At 40.6% G+C, this 12,091-nt stretch overlaps 1 pseudogene; it reads left to right on the top strand.

Annotated features, from left to right (window-relative positions):
• Positions 1–2,573: 2,573 nt before the first annotated feature.
• On the top strand, positions 2,574–5,628 carry LOC116741309 (annotated as a pseudogene).
• The last annotated feature ends 6,463 nt before the right edge of the window (positions 5,629–12,091 follow it).

Raw genomic sequence — 12,091 nt, 5'->3', positions numbered from 1 at the left:
GACTTTGATTCTTATACATTTTAGTTTAGATTTCTTGGGTTAATTTGGAGACAGCCTCCATTCTAGATAAGACTGTATTAATTATCCCACCTAAGTAATTTCTTAAAAGGCACAGTTTTCTTTAATCTTAAAAATGTCAATCATTGTCCCATTTTCCTCTTTTACATCAAAGCCAGACTAATGACCCAATACCTTGAGCGCTCACTGACTTTTTAAGCCCCGATATCTTTCTTCCACTTCCTCTATTTCATTTTACATGCATCCTCTAGGAAGCTGGAAGGAATCCAAAGGATTAATTCTAGATCAACTCATTTTGTAGGAGAGGAAACAAAGGCACAGATATGTCAGTGGCAGAATCTCAAATTCCCAGCCATCACCCCATGCTCTGTCCATCTAAAAGCGAACTCCCCATTGCCAACTGTCCTCCTGACTTCCCTGTTTCTACCTGTTGCCACCATCCTTTGGGCCCTTTAAGATTAAAATGGGTGGTCTTTGACTCTTCCTTCTCTTCAGGCCTCCCCCTTCCACATCAGGATATCTCTGACTTGTTTTTCTAGGCTGAACTGGCCCATGATTCAGGGCATTTTCTCTTTACAATTGTGTCACTACAATAGGTTGCTAATGGTTTCATTGTCTCTCGCCAATCTCTTCCTCTTATACCGAGTGAGCCTAGCAGAACCATTTAATATAACTTAACTTTTTAAATAGGTATAATAAAGTGGTGACATTTTGCCATATAGAGTCAAATCCAACATGCATTTATACTATCAATGAAATACAAGTTTATTATTGTCAAGCTTTTCCAATTCTGAAACATATACCAGTAACTAGCTGTGTGACTTCAGGCAAGTTATTTAACTTCTGTGAACTGCCATGTCCTCAGTCTGTTAATCTTATTAGTATATGTGCCTAACTCATAGGGTTGTTTGAGAATTAGGTAAGATAATAAGTGTAAAGTAATTAATAATAATCATTGTAATAGGTACTATTTGTTGAGGTTTTACTATGGGTCAGGCATTATTCTAAGCTCTTTAAATGAATTATATCACATTGACCCTTTAATATAGATTCCATTATTATTCCTAGATGAGAAAACTAAAGTCCAAAGGAGTTCAGAAACTTTCCCAAGATCAACAAGCCAAGAAGAGGCTGAACCAGGATTCAAAACTGGGCAGTCAAACCTGGGCGAACCTGTAAGGCACAGACTGGTACATAGAAAGCACTTAGTAAATGATAGTTATTTTAGTGTTGTTATTTGTTCTGAGTACGGTCACTTTAACGAGAGGAGAAACCCTTTTCTCTGCCTTCCTTCCAGATTTCTTTCAGAAGTTGAGCCTTACCATCACTTTGGGAAGAGGTGGATAATTCATGATAATCCAGTTGCCTTGGTACCACTTGTTTCTGCTTCCCAAAGAGAGGTTGGAAGGATGATCAGGGATTCTTGCACTGCTAGGGCTCCGTAATCACCCTGGTCTTCCCCGTCCCCGTAATATTCTTGATAAAATGGGAATCACACACGCAATCTCTAGTCCAGGAATAGTTCAAAGTGACAGGTCAAAGATTTGTTCTCTCATTGTGCTGAGTTCCTTTAGGGCTTTCTCGTGGATGGGACCAGAACATTCTCTCTGTCTAGCTCTGTTTGTTTTTCTGCCTCAGAAGACAATTTAGGAAAGAGAATCTCCCCAGTGGTTTCCCAACAAATAATTCTTTTGGTCTCTATTATAGTATTTCATTTTCTTCCCTTAGGGCACCTTTTACACTGTGATCATCAAATGGTCTGATTTAAGTCTTCTTCCCTTTGATGATGCTAAAAGCAAAACAAACCCCTCATTACTGGTTTTGATGTTCCTTTCCAGGTGCTCCATCAACTCTTACTTGGTCCAGTCTAATTCTGAATTTACTTGACACACCATGCCTTCCTTGCTCCCTTGCCTTCCTCAAGTGTCATTGCCCCCTGGCATCTGGTTGTTTATATTTGAACAGCTGGTCTTTTTGCTTCATAGCATTTGACCTTGGCCTTCCAATGATGAGATTTTCATACATCCTGGAATCATACAATTTTAAAGCCAGAAGGACTTTTGTGGATAACAGAGGCCATCTGATTCCTTTTATATGAAGAAACAGGACCCAAGGAAGCCAAGGTCGGATGCAGAGCTACACAGCCTATGATGGGGAAGCTAGAACCAGACCCAATACTTCTACTTCTTTCGTTTCTTGTGAGTTAGATTATGATACCTGGAAATAATAATATGAGGAACTTACAAGTGTCTTCTCCCAAAATGTTTAAATTTTCATATCAGTGGTTTTCCTAATACATTTCCAGGAGGCTCAGAAGAATAGGAATTCCATGATTGAAAAAATGAAGCCATAAGAAGGCATGAGTTTCAGAGCTGGGACCATGTCCCTTAATGACCATCTTTCTTTTCTAGTGGTACTTTGCACACAGCAAATTCTCAACAATGATGACAATGGTTAATGATGACCAGGTCTCATATGTGTCTGCTTTCAATTCTCTTCTACCATTTTGTTCTCTATAGTCCCAGCTGTTTCTGGATTTCAAGGCTTTCGGAAGCATGGCTCATTCAGTTTATGAGGGTGATGAGTGAGTATTCAGTAGCTGTCTTCCAATAGTGATGATGATGATGATAACTTGAAATGATTAGAGATCTACCCCCAAGCACACATATGTATTCTGAAACTTGAGGAAGTGTGTTCTTAAAATAATACCAGCTATTGCATTCTCTAGTCAGGTAGTTTGGAAAATACTGGATGAAACAGAATTAAACTGTTGGGTTGATTTGTTTCTACTGGAATTCACAGGATCTTTAAAACATTCTATGAATCCTAAACTCTTAAAGGAGGGTGATAAAATATGTAGAATTTCCCAAACATACTTGACCATCAAATCATTTATTCCTTGAACATCTTTCTCATAGGAGTGGTGTAACATGGAACAAATTTTGGGAAATGTTGAATATCCTTTGAGTTTAAATTAGAGTATATAGTACTCCACTTGTCCTAAAACTGTCTGTTTCAAATGTTCAGAGACCTTTCCCTAGGGTTTGTTTTCTTAGATATAATGACTTAGCCTGTACCGCTGTTTCACATATCATTTCAGGACCTAGACGCTGTTGTTTTTCAGCCTGAATTTTTCCAGACAGAGAATCGTAGCTTATTTAACTCTGATCTTGTATGTGAGCCACTCAATTCCCATGATCATTTCAACTGTCCTGTTCTAATCTACAGTTTGCAAGGAGCAGGGTCAAAAAGTTAATGATAACTATAGTAATGACAACTAGCATTTTTGAATACGTATGATGGACCAGTTATGTAACAGCTTTATGTGTAACAGCCTACTTAATTGTCACCAGAATTCTATGAGGTAGATATTTCTATTTCCATCTTACACTTGAGGAAACTGAAGTGAGCTTTTGTAACTTAAGTAACTTTGCCCAAGAAGATCCCAGTTAAGGAGGGAAAGCTGGGATTTGAACCTGATTGTGTTCAACTCTTAAGGATTACTGTGCACTGCCCTTCCCATGTTACTCCTATTTTTTTTTCTTTATTTATTTTTGGCTGCGTTGGGTCTTTGTTGCTGCACATGGGCTTTCTCTAGTTGTGGCGAGCAGGAGCTACTCTTCGTTGCGGTGTGCGGGCTTCTCATTGCGGTGGCTTCTCTTGTTGAGGAGCACAGGCTCTAGGCGCGCAGGCTTCAGTAGTTGCAGCACGCGGGCTCAGTAGTCGCGACACATGGGCTTAGTTGCTCTGCGGCATGTGGAATCTTCCCGGACCAGGGCTCGAACCTGTGTCCCCTGCATTGGCAGGTGGATTCTTAACCACTGCGCCACCAGGGAAGTCCCTACTTCTATTTTTAAATGTATGTGCTGCCTCCTCAACCAGAATCCTTTAAGAGCAGAGGCCATGTGGTCCAGACCTCAGTACAATCTTCTGTGCTTGGCAGCTCCTGGTATGCGGTAGCCATTACTCCTTTGAATATAAAGCTTGTGCAACCTGCCTAAGCCATTCAGCTAGTAAAATGATGGGCCTGAGATTTGGAATCAGCCCCCATACCATGTGTGTACACCTCATGGATTTCTCACCAGGACCATGCAGGGTGCACCAAGTGAGCTTTCTCCTTCAAGGGCACCCTCACCAGGCTTTTGAGCATCCCAAATAAGGAGCCTTTTGTCCCCCGGAGCCTCCAACACATTCTTTCTGTCTTCTCCCAAACAGATACTGGTCCTAGACTAGTGAACTAAGTCTACCCAGAAGACTAATACCCTGCTACGCAAGAAAGCACTTTTGTTGTGCGCTGATTTTGTTGGTGGTGTTTGAACAATATTCTCAACCCTTTAGAATCCCTTCCAGACGTTGAAATCTTTCAATGTAGTGAAGTACAAACGCAGCAATGGCCCCAAGGGGGCGCTGGGCGGGGTTTGTGGTGAGGCGCTCATCCTCTGTTGCTCAGCTGTGTCGTTGGCCCCCTACTGGCAAGGTCGGGAGCCCTGCCCTTGCGACTGGAAGCGCCCCGCCTGAGAGCAACGGAAATCCTTACAACCTACTGGGTGGTGAATGGCTGGCATTCAGCCAAAAATGGCCTGGCAAAGGCTTTAGCGCCCGTGTCTCTCTCTGTGGCCTTGGCCTCTGTGGCAGTCAGGCCCAAAAGCTGCCCTAACATCTCAGCCGGCTAGAGCCCATTTTCCTCACAAGTTTCCTCCAAACTTCATCATGTCCGTTTCAAACGGCCCTGCTGAGACGCCCCACAAGAAGGCCAGGACATCGCCTTACCCTGGCTCTAAAGTGGGGCGAAGCCAGGTCCCCAACGAGAAAGTGAGCTGGCTGGTTGAGTGGCCAGAATACAAGGCTGTCGAGTACACTTCTGGCTCAGTCTTGGCCGGACCCAGGTGGGCAGACCCTCTTCTGGGTGAAAGAAACTTCTCTCTTAAATTTAATGAAAAGGATGGGCATGTTGAGAGAAGGAGCCAGAAACGGTTGGTATGAGGTTGAAAATGGTAGACCTAGAAATCCTGCAGTTCGGCCAGGGCTGGTTGGCTGAGGGCTTTTGGGGCGTTGGGGCCCCAGTCGTGCTGCAGATCCCATCTTAACCAGGTGGAAAGAGGATAGCAAGGGAAATACAGTTACCCACCCTGTTTCTGGGAGAAACATCCTGCAATTTGTAGCCATCAAAAGGAAGGACTGTGGGGCATGGGCCATCCCAGGGGGGATGGTGGATCCGGGAGAGAAGATTAGTACCACAATGAAGAGAGAATTTGGTGAGGGAGCCATGAACTCCTTACAGAAATCCAGAGCAGAAACACAGGAGTTGGAGAAACAATTGCACAAACTATTCAGCCAGGAACACTTTGTGGTCTATAAAGGCTATGTGGATGATCCTTGGAACACGATAACACGTGGATGGGGACAGAGGCTGTGAACTACCATGATGAAACAGGGGAGGAAATGGATCATCTTCTTCTGGAAGCTGGCGACGATGCCAAGAAAGTGGGATGGGTGGACAATAATGATAAACTCAAGCTGTATGCCAGCCACTCCCAATTTATTCAACTTGTGGCTGAGAAACGAGGTGCCCACTGGAGCGAAGACGTGTACCCCGACTGCCATGGGTAATGGCGTGGAGTCTCATGCAAGCCAAAGCCCTTCAGATGAACACAGGTAGATAAGAAGCAAACAACTCAGGACTCCCATTGAACAGGATGGGAGGATTACTTCTTTTGGTGATTATTTCCCAAACTGTTCACAGGCTGGAGGCTTTGTATCAGGGAATAATATTAGACTCATATGGGGAAATGGAATCACAAACTTTCTGGTTTTCTAATTGGAAGAAGAATATAGTGGCCTCTTCTATACGTTGTATACATGGCTTTAACCAAATTATACAACTAATGCTCTTTGAAGAATTATGGGTAAAGCAAAGATAAATTCTTACCCACCATAGCCTCTACTTTTCATACAGCTTGCATTTGTCAGTTCTTTCTTTCTCCTGATGTGTTAGACTGTGGTTTAATCTAATGTATAATCTGATTTTTGGGTTAACATTTGTTTTTCAAATTTAGCTATATGTGATCTTGTATTCACTGCTTTCAAGTACAGAAGCTCTTTGGTTATTCTTGTTTTAGAACCTTCAGTTTTATGGGAAAAGTTCCATCTCTATTTTAGTCCATAAGGATCAAGTACTTATGAACCAGGAAAAAAAAATGCAGTGACAAAATGAGCTTAATATCCATCCCTCCCCCTGGTTATCACAACTGTTCTGTCTGAACAGAATGGGCTAAGCTCAAGACATTTGTTCCCTCTCATCTCAGAGGATGAGACCCTCATCTCAGAAGACCCTGCAAATGCCAATTCCTGGCATGAAGAAGTCTCTATCAAGGAGATATATGTAATCACAGCCTAATAAAAATATAATTCACATCTACCTTTTCTCCATTAAAAAAAACCCCAGTGTATAAATGAGAAAGTGTTTATAGTCAATTTGAAAACAGAGATGCCCCCTGACAATCAAGAATGAGGGGATCTCAGTAGCAACAAATAGGCCAGAAATACATTTCTTCCCTCTCATCATCTAAAACAAGCAAGTTAACTTTATTCGTATGTAACACAATTATGGAGAATTAACTCAAACCACTGTGATGAACCTTTTATGGCTAAAGGGGAAAACTATTTGTAGTTTTGTAGGCATTGATACTCTCATAAGAAAACACTTCCATAACAATATCTAACACTTATATTCCACTTAATGTGTGCACACGCTCTTTTAAGTGCCTTATTATACTGACTTATTTATTCCTAAGGATCCCCCTAAGAGGAGGAGGGTACTCTTACCTCACAGGCTGGGCTCTCTAGGAAGCAGACTCTGTGAGGGTGATGAGAATTGCAAGATGTTTCTCAGAGAGAGGTGTTGGGATCCACTCTTGGGGAAGGGAGGAGAAGGAAGCAGGATTGGGCAGGGTGAGATGTTGAGGTTGAAGCCCAGTGAAGCCTTCAGTCAACCCCACATGGAGCTCTGGAGCTGGGAAGGCTCTTCCAGCTGCCCTGAATTGGGGTGAAGGTTCAGGCCTTTATACACTTTTTTGCTCAGTCATTGGATGTGGGCTGCACGTGGAAGGGGGTGTGACCTTAGGAGAGACCATCTTCCTCAGCCATGGCAATGCCCAAAGAGGGCTAATAGGTGAATGCCATCTTCTGGTAACACTCCAGCAGCTGAGAAGGGGAATCTGGGGAAGGGAAGGGGCAGGCACTACAGGGTCTACTGTATATCGTCCCCCTATTTTACAGATGATATAACTAAGGCACAGGGAAGTTACGGAACTTGCAAGCTATACCACCAGTGAGTGGCGGAGTGGCAGGTTTTTAGTCTACGCCCTTGGCCGCGATACCATAGTCCCTCCAATAGTTACCCTCCTATAGTCCCCAGGTGCCCTGTGCACTGTTCCTTTAAGAAAAGAAAAGAAAAAGAAATCACTATGATATCTCTAACTACATGCACATTTGGTCAGAGTTTCCCTTCCTAAACCCGAAGGACATGCGCACGGTTTCATTTATTTTCCTCATGAAAGATGTCGTATTTACACGGGTGATGACAATTGTAAAATGGTTCACCCATGAATGCCCACCATTGTTCACGCTCAGGAACAAATTTAATACATCACTTTTCTTTGTGACTTCTATAACTGCTTGTTTTAAGGATGGAGCCATCTGTCCTATATATTAGTCTCAGCTCAGTAACTTTTCCAGGTGAGATATGCTCCCTGTCTTTATTTTGAATCATTGGGGCACCTGGTTGGTCTAACATATTTTGAATGTTCCTAAACTTCATTATTTTTCCAAAATGTAAGTTCCTGAAAAATATAAATACACTCACACACACACAAACACACACACACACACACACACACCCTGAAATAACGAAGGTCTAATGTCTCTAATGTATCCAGAACAGAATTCTTGATTTTTTTCCCCAAGAATACTGTTCCTCCATCACTCTTCCAAGGTAATTGGCACCAGAATCCCTCCAAGTTGCACAAGGAAACAAGGAATCCTAGATTCCTTGCCTTCTCTCACCTCCCACATTCAATTCATCTGCAAAATTTAGTCAGCTCCACCTTCAACACAATATATCTGGAATCATTCACTGCTTTCCACTTTCAGTGACCACCCTAATCAAGCCACCAACCTCCTTCTCTAGACTGTCGAAGTTGCCTCCAACAGGTTTCCCTCTTTCCACTCTTGTCTACCTGTTGGTCATTTTCCACAAAAAATGAAACAACATTTTTAAGAATGTCAGTCACATGTCCAACCCCTCTTAAAACCTCCCAGTGGTTTCATTTTTTACATAAAACACAAACTCTTTACCTGGGCCTACCTACTATGGATGATGTCTATGCTCTAGTCTGACCTGGTCACATTCTACCCTGGCTAGTCTAGCCTTTCTCTTCCTGGCATTCTTCATATTTGCTTCTGCCCCAGGGCCTTTGCTTTGCTTTTCCATGTCTAGAATGCCCCTTCCATATCTTCACAAAGTTGGTTTTATGGGTCAGTCAGATCTCATTCAAATAACACTTCCAGAAAAGAGTTTTCCTGGCTACCTAATCTAAAGTAGCTCACCCAATCCGTTTCTACTTTTAGCCTGTTTTATTTTCTACATAGTATTTAGCACCAGCTGAAATTATCCTGTATATTTCTATTTACAAGAGAGTCTGGTGATTTTTCTGTCTTGTTGATTACCATACCACCAATATCTAGAATAGTACCTGGCGTGTCAACACATTATTTGCTGCTGTTAACAGTTTTTTATATACTCTTCCCTCTTAAAAAAAAAAAAAAATATATATATATATATATATATATATATATATATATATATATATATAAATGTGATCACATTACCCTTGGCCTAACTTTCTTATTTAAAAAGATTTTTATCTTGAAATAATTTTAGACTTAGAAAAAAGTTACAAAAATAGTACACAGAGTTCCCATATAATCCTTCACCCAGCTTCTACAAATGTTGAGAACTTATTTATATAGAACAATTATTGAAACCTAAAATTAACATTGATTTACTACTTTTTACTATTAACTAATCTACGGATCTTATTCAAAATTTACTAATTGTTCCACCAATGTCCTTTTTCTGTTCTAGAATTCAAGGATTCCACATTTCATTTAATTGTCATGTCTCCTTTATTTCCTCCAATCTTGTAAAGTAGCTTAATTTTTTGTTGTTGTTGTTGTTTTGTCTTTCATGACCTTAACACTTCTAGGTACCGGCCAGTTTGTTGTTGTTGTTGTTTTAACTAGAATGTTCCACAATTTGGATTACTCTGACATTTTCTCATGCATAGATTGAGGTTATGCATTTTTTTTATTATGAATGTCTTATCTGTGATGTTGTTTGGCTAAACTTTTATGCTGAAAAAATTAAGGTAAAGTTCTCATTTTTAAAATGTCACTGTGGAATTTCCAACCACCTTGTACTACTTTTGACCAGCATTTTTATATTTTTATGTATGTTTTTGTGCACACACACACACAATTGAATATATGTATTCTAATCCTTCCACCCCTCCTCTGTAGGAGAAGGTGACTAGGAAGCTCTGAATTTCATTCATTATCCTATCACCTTCCTTCAAGTTTATGGGACGACACTTGAATGCTGTGTTACCTCACTGTATCAGTTACCTATTTCTACCAAAAAAAAAAAAAAATTCCTGCGAACAACCTCAAAACACAGTGGCTTAAAACAAAAATATCGAGTTTGTAAGTTTGAAGGTTGACCACTAGGGTTGGGCTTGACTGGGTGGTTTTTCTGGTCATGACTGGGCTCATGTCTGGGAGTTGGCTGGCTTTTGGCTAATCTAGGATGACCTTGGGATGATTAAAGAGAATCTGCTCCGCACCACAAGTCTCTCTTCTCCTATCTAAGCATGTTCTCATGGCAATGGCAGTGAAGCAAATGTCAAATGGAAACATGCAAGTGTTCTTGAGTCCCAGGCTCAGCACTGGCAAAAAGTCATTTCCCTGCATTCTATGAGAAATAGCAATGCATAAGGTGAACCCAGATTTGATGGGTGAGGAAATGACTCATTTCCCCACCCATCACAGGAAAGTCACATGGCAAAGGGCATGGACACAGAGAGGTGTGAAGTATTCAGGCCGTCTGAGCACTCAAGAAACCAACATCTACTGTGACTTTTTTCCTAACAGTTTCATTGAGATAGAATTCACATACCATACAGCTCACCCATTTAAAATGTACAATTCAATGGTTTTAACTATATTCACAAGGTTGTGCAACCACCACCAGGATCAGTTTTAGAACATTTTCATCACCCCGTAAAGAAACCCCATGATCACAGAACTCTATTACAATTTCTTTTTTTGGAGCCAAAGACTGTCTCTTAATCATTTTTACATCCCTAGTGTCTAGCACGGGGTTTGATCCACAGTAGATGCTCAATATATGTCTGCCAAAAAGAATCGAAGAGCTATCAGGTTTTGCCTGCTAAACCCCGCAGTTTGCCTATAAATATTACTCAGCCTTCTAGCGTCAGCCAAAAGTATTTGTTTGTTTTGGTGCAACTTTCTGCTACTTTCTCCACCTGGCAAGGGTTGGGCAATTGTTCCCTTTGATAAATCATTTCCAGTTACTGCTGCTGAGCGTTTTCTTTTCTTTTCATAAAGGTCTTTATCAAATAGGATGACAAACTGTTGAAAGTTAAATTATGGGTAATTATGAAGTAATTGGGTGGTGAGGTTTGGTTCATCACTTTCTTAAAATTTGGTACACACTGCCCCTGGGCACCTCCCTTGCCCCTTCCGTTTGGTAATAACAGTAATGGGTACATTTACTCTGTGCCAGGCACTTTGCATGCATTATCATTTATGCTTTCTTATCAGGGCCAAATGAAACATTTTAAGACAGCTTTATATTAAGCCAAGACATCTATCTGTGCCACTTCAAACTAGCAGCTTTTTGAGAGCAGAGGCTGTGCTTTCTTTCTTTTTCAGCATCTCCTATGGCTGCATGTGTATTTAATAAGATCCTGAGTAAAATATAAAAGCTAAAATCCATCTTCTCCTTTCTTATTAAAAAATTTAGAGTGAAGGAAGGAGTCAAACACAATAAAAGCCATTTGATTCAGCTTTGATGAGTTTCATAATGCTAGAGTTCACATGTGGCAGTATACTTTCTAGGTGAGAAAATTTTTGCCTTTTGGGAGTTCTCGAAAGGTTTTGGTAGTATACACTTTAAAAGTGGAAGATTGTCAAGATTGTCAAGATTGTCAAGACTTTCACATATGTTATGTGAATGTGAAAATCGCATTTCAGTGTGGTAAGTTTTGTTCTTGGATTTGTCACTGACTAGCTGTAGGAACTTGGGCAAGTTGCTTCACCTATCCAAGTTTCCTTGTAGCTTATAATTCTATAAGTGTTAAACTGACAGATATTTGCAAAACTTTTATATGTATGTTATTGGAAAGAGTATATAGACTTACACATTTATAAATATTATATACTTATAAAAAGCAAAATTTTCAAAACAGGAATAGGAATTTATATATGGGAGAAATCTGAATCCTGTTACGGCTATATTTTCTTTTAAGAAAATAGTTTAAGAAAATTGGTGTATTACTTATCTATTTCTATTTAGCAATATTACCTCAAATATACTTAAAATGACACATTTATTATGTGTCAGGATCAGGAATCTGAGCTCAGCTTAGCTGCCTTAGGGTATCAAAAAGCCACAGTCAAGGTGTTGACTGGGGCTGCTGTCTTATCTGAGGCTTGACTGGGGAAGGATCTGATTCCAAACTCATGTAGTTATTGGCAGCATTTAATTCATTTCAGGTTGTTGGACTAAGGGCCTCAGTTTCTTGCTGGCTCTTAATCAGAGACTGCCCTTAGTTGCTGCCATTTGGCTCTCTTCATAGGCTAGCTCATAATAAATAGCTTGCTTCCCCAAAGCCAACCAGAGAGAGAGTTTCCTAGGAAAAAATGGGTTACAATGTTATGTAATGAAGCCATGAATATGTGTTCATGTACATTCTGTCACATTTGCTACCTT

Source organism: Phocoena sinus, chromosome 16 (assembly GCF_008692025.1).
Source record: "Phocoena sinus isolate mPhoSin1 chromosome 16, mPhoSin1.pri, whole genome shotgun sequence".
Taxonomy (NCBI): Eukaryota; Metazoa; Chordata; class Mammalia; order Artiodactyla; family Phocoenidae; genus Phocoena; species Phocoena sinus.
This window is presented reverse-complemented; position numbering and strand designations above follow the sequence as displayed.